We start from the raw sequence: 11,729 nt of genomic DNA, 5'->3' as shown, positions 1-11,729 counted from the left end.
AAAAAAGTACCTCTGATTCATAGTTTAAAAACTTTTGAACCATACAAGCGATTTACTCACTTTTGGTTTCGTTTAAATCCTGACAATTTCATGTTTACGGAGGTCTTTTCCCTGTCTTTCTAGCCTCTACAGGGGATTTTCTATCCAGCCTGGAACTTCAGCCTCTTTGGGCTTTAAATCCATACTGTTATATCCAAGATTGGTCCACTTTATGTCCATAATTCATCGCGTTTTGGCTCATTTCTGCCGCTGGCTCACTCCTCCGTCTCTCTCTCTGTTCTTCCTGTCTATTTTTCAGGAAGTACATGCCCATATATGGGAGATAAAGGCACCCCTCTTGTATGGAAGGCCAGAGGGGACAAAAATGCCTATATACTCTATGGAAGGCCAAATGGTGCACTATTTAGACACGTATTTGCTTGTATAACATTGCTGTGGGTGTAATATCAATAAATATGACATTATTATGTTATTATTGGCATAAGTAAATGTCATGAAAGCAAAACGTCTTGACTTTTTTGGAAGAAGTGCATGTATTTTCTCAACTATATAAGTTATAATGATTATTTCTTCACAGTGTGACTCCCAAGACATATGAGATGTGTTTTAGAATGGAAAATGGCTTAGGTTTTACTTATATGTCTGTGATATCAATACATATCTGGAAGATTCATTTATTTATTTATTTATCTTTAAGCCCCTACAATCATTTTTAACATGCAAGTGACCTCACTGCAACCCAAATATTCCAATAACCCAGTTTGTCCTAAAAAAATGATGTTCATATATTGACTGTAAACAACAGGGTTGATGTTTTACAAGCTTTTTTATAAAATAAATCCAGACGGAAATGAAACTGTAAAAATGGCCTCAGGGCCCCCAGGGTTAACAAGAAATTGACGTATTGTCTTAATTTTCTCAAGCGGTGTGTAAGCTTCAGCACACATTGCAACAAAATTGTCCACAAACTCAACATCTGTTGATGTTACTGTTGCCTAAATGGTAACCTGGAGGGATTTCCCCAATGTGAATTGGAGCTTTTGATTTCAAATGGTCGTTACCTGTTACATATGTCTTTGTGGGTCCAGTTAACAGTAAGTTGACAAAACGTACTAACAGTTGTTGTCCAGTAGTGTCATAGTTGTCGTTGAGGTATTTGTTTGGCCCGGTATTAAGCAGTCAATTGAGAGTTTTCTAACTTTTTTGCTACTGTTGGCTTATCAGGAGCCCCCCTGGCTTTGACATGTTTGCAGATATGCTAATAAGAGTTATTGTACAGCTCCATAAAATGTAAAGTCTTTGGCGATTAGACCCCATTGTTATGCAAATATTTCATATATACATAGGGGTAGACAACCACCAGAACCCTAGACCGAATCTAGACATGATCAGCTGAAGTAGATGACTGGAGGTGGAAGTCATCTACCATTAGGCTCGTTCGAGATGAACTGCGCCTCGCCTGTAAAGTGGACGAGAGCAGGCGGCAACAGCGGGGGGGGGGGGGATCGAAAAGCTGCGGTAAAGTCGGACAGTTTCCAGCTGATTCCAGCTCCTTCAGGCTGGACAGGAAGTGATGAAAACACTGTGGTGCGATTCCGATTTAATAAAATATAATCAGACCCACATACCAGCTGGTACACAGTCTCCAGTTGTTTTAATTATGACAGAGTAGCTGGCAAAGTGCTCTACATGCGACCTGTTGCTGATTTTAATTAACAACTCACTGGAGATGATCCGTGATCTGATCAGATTTAGTCTCTCTGACTTCTAAACGTAACTATCAGTCACACAACGTGTGTTCTGGACAGAATAAGTCTTTAAATCAGACAAATAGCAATTAAAATCCCTCCGATTCAAAAACAATAAAAAGTTTTTGTAAAACGTCATCATGTTGTAAACCAATCAGCTGTTAAATCAGCTGAGAAGCCGGCGTTTCCCAGCATGCTCTTGGTCCGCCTGGCTCTTGCAGTCGGTGAAAAGCAACTGCGCCGCCTGCGTCTCAGAACTGCGTCCGCCTTGCTCTCGTGAGATTTCCGTTGCCCACGTGTGCATGACGTCAGAGCAAGTCGGGATCAAGTCGGACACAAATCTAACCGGCATGCACCGGGCGCCGATCGCCGGTGATCGATTCTGCGCAGACCTGGCTCATCTCGAACGAGCCTACTGATAGCACAGGGAGAAACAGATTTTTTTAAAGCAGGGCTGTGACTCTGTGATTGGCACTTGCCATTTGTATAACAATTCTGATTGGTTTAGCAGGAAGGTGACCGCCTCCAACAGCTGATTCGAGTTAGGTAGAGCACTGATTAAGAGTGAGGTCTTCCTGAAAGGATTTACACTGAGATACATTTCAATCAGGAGAGACTAGTTGCAGATATGGGACAGCATGATAAAATATACATTTGGATAACAGCTGATTTGATTTAGGAGTGCGTTGATTAAAAGTTAGGTCTTCCTGAAAGAATTTATACTGAGGCCACTGTTTAGGTAGGGACCTTTCGACGGTTGATTTTATAAACTGAAGAATGAGAAGGAAGTAAAAAAAATCATTTATGTGTCTCTTTTATATAGACCTTAATGGTCCCCTAATACTGTATCGGAAGTCTGTATATGTCGACAAAATACATGCAAGCTCAATTGCAATTCCACGTGTACAAGAGTATTCCATTTCCATGTGTAGATTTGGTGATTCCACGTTTTCCGCGTCTCAGAAATCATAGGGCTCTATGAATTCTTCACTTTTAAATGCAGCTCTCCGCACTGCTCCAGTCAACACCCTGTGGGGAATCCTGATAGTATATCACGTCACCACACTATTCTAACAACTAATACACAGCCACAAATCTTTGATCCGTGTTGCTCATAACTGAAGGAAATGGAGGAAACTATTTAACTATGTGGACTACTTACTTTTATGGTAACAGCACAAATATCCAGAAAAAATGACCATAACAACAAAATCTGTGAGTTGGGAAGCCATACAGCTCTGCTCCTGAGCCGTTGCACCGGTGGTATGATGCTATGATGCATGGCGGAAGAAAACCTCGTTATGGTACTTTATGGTAACTTGGTAGGATTATGGTATGAATAGAGCGTATTTTTTCAGGTATTTGTATCTGCGTTTTATAATCCCTACGTCCTGGACTACCCATAATAATGATTTAATATAAATACAGTGGGATCCAAAACCAAAAATTAATAACCAAAAACAACTGCAATACCGAGGAAGGTAAAAGATTAAAAGACTAAAAACTCCAAATCACAAACTTGAGAGTCAAGTGAACAAATGTGTGTCTTTTTAAAAGTGTCAGCCGAGACTGCCATTCTCGGTTTCTAAATTGATGAAAGGAGTGGAGCTGTCTATCATTTTGCTCAGCTGGAGCTTACTGTTGTTATGAAGAGAAAATTTAACTATGTGTTTTACATGGCTGTGTATACTAAATGCAGCAGATCCAGTATTCTCTTTAATCCGAGATGCATGTCTATGGATGTAACACATTTCCTCACACAGACTGGACAAGACAGACGTTAAGCTATTCCCTGCCTGGATGGATTCCTTTTGAGGATAGATACTGAACGCTGCTGAATTATTAACAGCGTTCCATCACTATACCGACAAACCAGATAATAACCTGAACCCAGACTTAGACTACATGCAACATAGAGAAACAGGCACTGTACAAGTGATCAGCCCAAATGAAAACAAAGGCTTTTGTCTACTCTGTGAAATTGGATCAAGTGCACATGTGCCGCATTGGTTTTCATCCGGATCTCTCAGGATGAGAACAGTGAGAATCGCGGCAGGATCAGCACTGCAGGCTGCGCTTCTGAAAGTGGCAGTGACCTCCAAAATCCGAAAGAGAAAAATTGCGTTGGGAGTACAAACACAACACTCCAGTGCAACACACATGACACAAGAAAATGCCAGAAACTGGTTGACACAGAAGTACTGCAAAAAAAGGGAGAAATATAGTTCTCATGAGAAGAATATTCAATAATATTCAAAAGTTTTGTTTTTTTGTTTTTTTAAATGCATTATGCAAAAGGTTTTTTCTCCAAGTTTCTCAGACTAAGACATGGATGGAGCTGCTCAGATGCCCGGCACTCCCATTTTTCAAAATGCCACTGTCATCTGCATTTCAAACGGCTGCGTCGAGGTGCAGAAAAGGACACGCTTTCTTTTTCTTCAGAACACATCATCAGCCCCAGACTGACACAGCACTCATACCTCCAGGTACTGCAGAATACAGGCCCAGCTGTTTTACATTCCTACCCACCTGCGATATCCCTCAGAGTTGTTGCCTCTGACTGGCAGGTATTTGTTCCGACACACAAATCAAATATCTCCGAGAGGTCTCTATCAAAATGGTACATTTACTGTGATGTTGCATATCACCCCATTTCACAAAGGAAGCATTAGACTCATTTGTCGACACGTGCGTCTTCTCAGTGACACGTTCTTTTCCTTGTTCTCGTCATTGACAAGATGAGTGAAAAGAAGACGTGGCGGTTTATCTCTGTGCTACACCCGCCCCACAAGTCAATCATCCGCTGCCGTAGCTGGAAGGTGCAGCAGCATTTGTATGTGAGGGTGATAAAATCAGGGTGTTGTTAATACAACACTTACACCTATTCAAAATTGTCTGCACATTATGAGATATCACTTACCGAGTGGCACTTACTAAGATGCAAAAATGCAAAGAAAAGTGTAAAGGCAGATGTGTAATATTTAGTCCAAAGAAAAAACACGTAACATAACATAATTAAGAAGTGTGATTACATATTTTAAAAAGTGCACACAGTCACCGACATGATATTAATGACGAGGCGAAAGCGGTCGCGGTACTTTCTCTGAGGCAGCCAGGCACAAAGGTGGTTTCTATGCCCTGGTGACTGACTGACAGGCTGAGGTTGTAAGACAAGGCAACTTTATTTCTATGGTACATTTCAGCAACAAGGCAATTCAAAGTCCTTTACATAAAACATCATACAGCAATTAAAAACAGTCATGGAAATAAAACTGGCTAAAATAGAATAATATGCAAATAGAATAATAAATAAAATTGTAGGGACCGGTTTGGGAGGGGAAAGGGAGCGGTTTATTTTAAGTGTATTTATATTTAGTGTAAAATGTTCTATGTAAATAGGAAAAATTAGTTATTTAGAATGAAATATCTTTTTTGTAATTATGGAGGGAAAGTACCCATAAAGTTAAAGTTGAGTACCGGAAGGAATTTTAGGTACCGGTTTCGGTAAACATGTGAACAGTACCTAACCCTAATTATTATGCACAACTCACCATCCATTAAGAGAGAACAGCTCAACAAATTAAAATACCTTGGACTCACTTTAAACAAGAATCTCCGTTTTGATCTCAGCAGAAGTTACATGTCATCCGTAAACTCGGTTGACTTTCTGTTGCCCCACACCTCCTGCTGTTACTTTACAAAAGCGTAATCTCACCCATGCTGCTGTACTCCCCCCACCCCCGTTTCTACAACATGCTCACCATTTCGGACAAAAAAAACCTCACCAAAATTACCATCTGTGAAGCACCCTTTCCCAATAAACAAGCTGAAAATATTGATGAAGAAAGAAAACACCATTTGATTAAAAAAAAACTGCATTTTGTCATACACTTAGGGAGGCTACCCAGGATCCCTTCATACATGTTCCACACCCAGGTGTCAAATTATTTTTTAATTTTAATTATTAAAAAATAATTTGAATCTCTCAAATGAAAGATAATCTAAATCAAAACCGAAGCTCTAATCTTGGTAAAAGCACCACTCTTGTGAAGGTGTTAACTGGCACCAGCATGTAAAAATCTAATGTCTAATGTATATTAACTTTAGGCACTCATAGCTAAATATTTGAGACATACAGTATGTGTGTGTGTGTGTGTGTGTGTGTGTGTGTGTGTGTGTGTGTTTGTGTGCACCAGCATCTTGGTAAACAACATTGTAGTAAGTATTTTCAGTGCATTAAAAAGCGCGCTCATTAAGATCCCAGCAGACAAGCTAATCCATCACAATTTAGTGCATAAAAAGTCACCAAAATGAAGTGTTTGAACCGCATAATTAAATTCAAAATGAGTGGAATAACTCAAAAAAGGTCCACTTATTGAAAAAAAAAACCCTCCACCCACAAGGCTGGCTACGAGCATGTACCCTCAGGCTGCTGGGATCCTAAATAAGGTCACTAGCTAAGACTGCACAGCTCCAGGGCTGCAGTGCTTAAAACAGAATATTTTAAAACTCAGGATTCACTTTCCTTTCCTGTAGTCCTTGTGCTCCTGTACGGCTCAGTGGTTAGAGCATAACACCAACAGTACACTGCCATATTCAGGGATTTTAGCTATTGTTGGCAATATTCAATCAAACTTGTACTTGTCACACAACTCAGATGAAGTATAATCCCAGGGACATGTTATCTCGTCTAGCTTCAACTTGTGAATGATTCAACATAAAGCATGACGTGGTCGTCCGATCGGCACTTGGTCGAATGGAAATCCAGGATCGAGCTAAATCTACGTGAAAGGACACCACAACTTACCGCTGGAAACCGACACATGCCACCGAGCTCACTGTCCGACACCTGCACACTGGCCAGCAGGACGCCCAGCAGAGAAGCAGCAGCTGGTGTTTTAATCCACCATGTTTTGATATAGAGATGGATGCAGATATGGTCTTTGTTGTCCACTCAGTCGAGATTGTAGACGTAGGTCATTGCTGATAGCCATCTTCACCTTTCCTTTTTCTTTTAGAGTCAGTGAAGGGAAACATGACAACACCGTGCAACGTCAAACACAAAAAGCAAAACTCATATTTATGAAGTAGATGATTCGGCATGTATCTTGTGGAGCTGATGGAAGAGGAGAGGTCCTGCTTTACAAAATGCTAAAAATAGAAGCAGTAATGATACTGTAAGGTGATCTTGCAGTTTAGAACAAAGCATTTTTATAGTATTAACATGATGAAGTACAGCTATTGTTATAACATGTGAGAATGGTTATTGGTAGTGATGGCCAAATTTAGCATCATAAAGCTTTGTGAAATATTCTCTTTATTTTCTGAGCCCACTAGATGGCAGTCTTGGTTTAAAGTAAAAGGCTATAGGAACGGCTATGCAGTGTGCGTTTAATTTATAATGCATACTCAGCTGCAGTTGAGGGGGGTTCAGTGCCTTGCTCAAGAGCACCTTGGGCAGACCCAGGAGGTGAACTGGCATCTCTCCAGCTACCAGTCCACACTCCGTACTTTGGTCCGTTCAGGGACTTGAGCCAGCGACCCTCCGGTTCCCAACCTACAGACTGAGCTACCGCCACTCCATAATGAAAATGGTCCATGAAGCATCATGAGACTTCATTGTGCCATCACCAGTTACTTAGATATATGTGATTGAAATAAAAGAGATTTTTCTGCGAGGAATGTCACTAAACACGACTTTTATACTGCAGTCATCCAGTCTTCAAGGAGATTTCCATCACATTTCCAAATTGGGAAAACCCAAGTGTGCTGAGGACAGCTGAAGTGCGTTTCAATGACCTTTTTGAGCGATATGTGTGCCGTAACATCCAGGGGAAAAGGTAGTCGACTTTCTACAAGATATAATCTCCTCTGGCACGCGTGGTGAAGTGGATGCAGAAAAGCTTAAATCAGCAGAAATCCAAAGAGATAACAGAACGATCCCGGGTTACTTTTATGAAACTTGCCAGACACTCTCCACTACTCCGGGGAGGCTTGGCTATGAATGCTGGCACGACTAACAACATCCTACTGCAATGAGAGAACCATGAGAGATGAAACATTTTTCGAAATGATGTGCAGCTAAATTGATCTCCTAATCCGGCGAGGCCTTTGGTTCGTCTTGCACGGACATGAGGTTCAAGGGCCGGATCTGGCATCCGGAAGCGCCCCGATGAGTTTAATGAGCTGTCAATTCCTTTTGATGCGCTGCTTCTTCACAACTTATCCGTCACACACAACACAAACTGGACATGCTTTGCTCTCGCTGCTCTGTGCCAGCGCTCTGTCCATCAGTGAACATGCACACACAGCAATAACTCTCACTGCAGGTATCTTATTTGTACATAGAGATGCATAATCAAATACTCTCATGTACTACTTGAGAAGGAAGTGTTTATGTAACAGTGGGTTTAATTGTAGCGCCGGTCTTGGGCTGATTAACACTTCAAAATTTACGACTGCAGAATCTATGTTTACTACTGGATGCATAAAGAGAGAGAATGCAGGTGGATCCTCTCATAGTGCTGATCAAACCTTAGACTTTGTGTAAAAATGTGAATTTATGTTAAGTCTCCTACCTCCGAAACACACTCAGAATGCACATCTGACATGCTATTGAGCAGTATACATCCAGAGATTCTCTGATAGTATTAGCAAAGGCTAAAATTGACAAAATGTTCTTTATAGTCATTTCTTGTTCATTACCTGCTGATTATTTTCTCGATTAATCAAATATTAGATTCATTATTCATTAAGATTCATCAGACATCAGTGGAAAATGCTCTTTGCAGTTAGCCCAGGCCTAAGGTGAGTTCTTAAGATCCCAGCGGAAAGCCCAAATATATTCTGTTTTGAGAATAAATTAAAAGTTAAGGAAAAGCTGCAGCGACATATTTTACAAGCTCACTTTGCTTGTAAAATATGTCGCATTTTGACAAGGAAATCCGTAGGTTGTGTGCTACACAGAACCATGTGTCCATTTGCTCTGGAGGAAACTACTAGAACTGTTGGGTCCTTGTAAATTCTGTAAAGTGTCTCGAGATAACCCTTGTTATGAATTGATACTCTAAATAAATTGAATATAAATTGAATATAGAAGCTGTCATTGGAAACTGTTTGGAAAAGGGCAGGCCATTTAAAAAAAAAACACCTGGCAGGTGATTGGATGAACCATCTGTCTATGACGTCCGTCACACACACTGTAGCTGCCACTGGACGCTGATTGGTTCGGTCCGCCTCTGGTCCAACACAAACGCACTACTTGAAGCTAGTGGTGGCCAAACAAAGCCTCTTGAAGCTTCATGAAGCATTTTCTTTGTTTTCTAAAAGTGTGTTCAATGCCTTTAGCAGCAATGTTTTTTCTGCACACTCTGCAGACAGGAGAAATACCTTTAGTCAACTGAGCTTCCGCATTCTAATAATAACCAAATTTCCATTTTGTTCGTATGAAAACATGCTTCCGGAAGCTGTTGTGAGGATTATTAGGAACTCCTTCTTCAACATTTGAGATGTTTACATGTGTTATGACTCAAGAGTCCAGACTGCTTTAAAGGGTTAAACTTGTGGGTGTGCAAAGTGCATTGACACCTCAGTCAATACATGCAGAAGACATTATTTCCACTTTGAAAAAAGGGTTAAGGCCAAATTCAGCATGCAACACTTAAAGATAACTGAAAGCTTTTCTTGTCATTTATACAGTCCAAACTATAGGCCGGTTGCAGTCAAGTGATCTGTTAAAGAAACCCTTTCAGCATACAAGGATGTTCTAAAATTCAAGGGTCAGAGACTCTCTATTGGAATTGGAACGGCTGACAGTTTTTATCATTTACCTCACTTCACACCGATTGGGCAAGCATAAAAAATTAGCATTGTTTTTTTAACCAGGGCAGCAGTTTTCAGATTACATGATGTGCTTACATAATTGCAAAAGGCTTCTCTAATGATTTATCAGTAGTTTTTAAAATGATATCAGATTAGTAAACAGCATGAGCCTTTGGAACATTAGATGGTTACTGATGATAGGCAATGTAGATATTGCAATAAAGATGAGCCCCCCACTCAATTGAGCTGCTATTGTGTAATATTTGACCTTTACAAATATTTGCATAAGAAAAACAAACGTTTCCTCTTAAAAACATTGTGAAAAAATAAAAATATCCAGGAAGGTGTGTAAAGGTGTTATGGAAATTTGTAAGTGAACCCAAACTTTTGACCGGTATTGTATATACCAAATATGTAGGTAAAATATACTATAACAAAAATGTCAAATATAATTGCTTTAAAAGACAGTTGTACAGTTTTGTGAGTGAGAGAGAGGGAGCAGCCCCCAAGAAGAGAGGCAATGCCCCGCCAGGCTCAGAGATATCTCCGAGATATGTATCCTCTGCCTTCTGCTTAGAAGTGCTGAACTTACAGCTCACAGCAACTTAAAACGACATAGTCCCTGGCTTCTGTTTGATATGTCGGTCGATACGCATTACCTCCACGGGCTAACATCATGTGACTTACTTACTGTTAAAAATAGCACAACCGTTAGAGGGCACTGTCCCTTTAAGGTCACTAGGTGACTAACACGCCCTTCATGCCTGCAGTAACCTTTCAGACAGGCAGTCTGAGTACTAACCACTCTGAATAGAGTAAAACTCAATGAAAACTAGCAGAAATATACTTACTGGACTTACAAGTATCCAAAGCCTAATTCAAACGCAAAAAATGGCAGGACCCAATCTTACCTTTTTTTGGACGATGTCCATAGTTGGAAATTTAAACTCTGGTGGATTAATGATGATTATGGTTAACTGCTATGGAATGCCGTCAATATTAAGTATCTGAAAAAATTATAAATGAATGAATAAATACAAGAACGCGCATATGCCTTTTGAAATACACCATGAAATAAATAAATGAGACAATAAATAATATACTACTAATACTAAGTATTCATACTTAAATAAATATTTTAAAAGATTTTAATTTTAATTATTTCATGGAACTTCTATTTCATGAATCTGCATCTGTTTCTTAATGCCTTAATGATTTCCCTATCTATTTATTTCTAGTTGTTATATTAAAATCAGAGGGCGTGGATATCTCTCACATTCAGAATAGAGCCGTGGGTAAAAAAAAAGACAAGGTGAGAGCTTCTCTCAATACATCCATGAGTGAGAGTGCACCACGACCAGCAGCTTGCGAGGCTCTACCCAGCACACAGTAACCTATTCTGGGGTAACTAGGCCTAGACCACCAACTAACAGCGACCTGACAAAGCAGCTCGTGGTGCTCTATAGACACCGCAGTTGACATGGGGACTGCCCGTTTCTCGACACTCCATTGTTCCGACCTCTCAATAACCCGAAAAAGTCCATTTAGTCCTAAAGCCCACTAGTCCGACGTCCCTTTGTTTCGAAAAAATAAACCCTCTGCTCCAACATACCATTGTTCCAACCATATAGGCTTTTTTGGATCACCTCCCATAACAGTGGCTGGGGGAAGGGGCAGGGGCAGTGTCCGTGGGGAGGGGCAGCACCATAATCAGACCGGCCCTGTCAGTACAATGGGGCGTCGGAAAAAATGACATGGCATCATTGACACAACATCAGCTGAGGCGTTGTTAAGTGAGCTAGCGGCAAACAACTGCTGTGATTCACATTAAACTGAGCCCCAGAATTTACCCCAGTTACCCCAGAATAGGTGACTGTGCGCTGGGTATATAGCACCGGAAACTGATGGTTGTGGTGCTCTCTCACTTTGCCAACCTTTATTTGCCCACAGATCTGTTCTGAATGTAAGAGCGAGGGAAATCAATAAACGTGGCAATAGGAAATAAAAGTCCACGGAAATAAATATATGTGGATTCATGAAATAAAAGTACATCAAGATCTATTCAGGTCTTTATGTATTAATTCATTTATTTAATATTGAATTAACGGCAACGCTCCTCAGATCTTTGCAGGGTGAATCCAGACAGCTAGCTAGACTATC

General features: G+C 40.4%; 1 protein-coding gene and 1 long non-coding RNA gene across 3 annotated transcripts in view; one reads left to right on the top strand and one right to left on the bottom strand.

Moving 5' to 3' along the window:
* Nucleotides 1-9,910, bottom strand: part of LOC116700847 (uncharacterized) — a 22,468-nt gene extending 12,558 nt beyond the window's left edge. The window contains exons 1-2 of the long non-coding RNA XR_004334746.1: nt 9,838-9,910; nt 5,520-5,528 (exon numbers count right to left, since the gene is read on the bottom strand). This is a non-coding gene — a long non-coding RNA (uncharacterized LOC116700847). The remainder of the gene's footprint in view (nt 1-5,519; nt 5,529-9,837) is intronic.
* The window catches only part of opcml (opioid binding protein/cell adhesion molecule-like), a 408,666-nt gene that overhangs the window by 262,097 nt on the left and 134,840 nt on the right, over nt 1-11,729 (top strand). The gene's annotated exons all lie outside the window — the stretch shown is intronic.

The sequence above is a fragment of the Etheostoma spectabile genome, chromosome 13, assembly GCF_008692095.1.
Source record: "Etheostoma spectabile isolate EspeVRDwgs_2016 chromosome 13, UIUC_Espe_1.0, whole genome shotgun sequence".
NCBI classification, from domain to species: Eukaryota; Metazoa; Chordata; class Actinopteri; order Perciformes; family Percidae; genus Etheostoma; species Etheostoma spectabile.
This window is presented reverse-complemented; position numbering and strand designations above follow the sequence as displayed.